General features: G+C 48.4%; 2 non-coding genes across 2 annotated transcripts; both read left to right on the forward strand.

Moving 5' to 3' along the window:
- The first annotated feature begins 90 nt into the window (after window positions 1-90).
- On the forward strand, window positions 91-209 carry LOC119342772. Its single transcript, XR_005165711.1, has one exon. It is a non-coding gene; the product is annotated as a 5S ribosomal RNA (ribosomal RNA).
- Window positions 210-576: 367 nt separating this feature from the next.
- Window positions 577-696, forward strand: LOC119342773. The gene has a single exon (XR_005165712.1). It is a non-coding gene; the product is annotated as a 5S ribosomal RNA (ribosomal RNA).
- The last annotated feature ends 359 nt before the right edge of the window (window positions 697-1,055 follow it).

Here is a 1,055-nt window from a genome sequence, read left to right on the forward strand (position 1 = left end):
AACGGTTGTAATGGTAGTGAGAATGTAGAATCGTCTTTGGAGCGGACCTGGGAGTGGCAAGCATAAGGGACGAAGACGGGGAAACATGTCGGATGCGATCATACCAGCACTAAAGCACCGGATCCCATCAGAACTCCGAAGTTAAGCGTGCTTGGGCGAGAGTAGTACTAGGATGGGTGACCTCCTGGGAAGTCCTCGTGTTGCATTCCTTTTATAATTATTTTTTGCGCCTTGTGACAAACATATCGCACGTGCGCGATATATATTAATCCCGTTATATTATTTTTGACGTTTGCGATATGTTTAAGCTCGATGCTCATTGCTCGCGCGTCTTGGGGCGGCTTTGTGGCGTGAAGAGCGCTTTCTGAAAGGGGTGGAAAAAACTCGTGTTGCTGCGGTATGGAGGGAGGGGTGGAAACCGTGGAAAACTCGTCACCGTGATTGAGCGGGAGAGTAAGTAGTATAGGACATTATCCATTGTTAGGGAACGGTTGTAATGGTAGTGAGAATGTAGAATCGTCTTTGGAGCGGACCTGGGAGTGGCAAGCATAAGGGACGAAGACGGGGAAACATGTCGGATGCGATCATACCAGCACTAAAGCACCGGATCCCATCAGAACTTCGAAGTTAAGTGTGCTTGGGCGAGAGGTAGTACTAGGATGGGTGACCTCCTGGGAAGTCCTCGTGTTGCATTCCTTTTATAATTATTTTTTGCGCCTTGTGACAAACATATCGCACGTGCGCGATATATATTAATCCTGTTATATTATTTTTGACGTTTGCGATATGTTTAAGCTCGATGCTCATTGCTCGCGCGTCTTGGGGCGGCTTTGTGGCGCGAAGAGCGCTTTCTGAAAGGGGTGGAAAAAACTCGTGTTGCTGCGGTATGGAGGGAGGGGTGGAAACCGTGGAAAACTCGTCTCCGTGATTGAGCGGGAGAGTAAGTAGTATAGGACATTATCCATTGTTAGGGAACGGTTGTAATGGTAGTGAGAATGTAGAATCGTCTTTGGAGCGGACCTGGGAGTGGCAAGCATAAGGGACGAAGACGGGGA

This window comes from Triticum dicoccoides, unplaced genomic scaffold, assembly GCF_002162155.2.
Source record: "Triticum dicoccoides isolate Atlit2015 ecotype Zavitan unplaced genomic scaffold, WEW_v2.0 scaffold104295, whole genome shotgun sequence".
NCBI classification, from domain to species: domain Eukaryota; kingdom Viridiplantae; phylum Streptophyta; class Magnoliopsida; order Poales; family Poaceae; genus Triticum; species Triticum dicoccoides.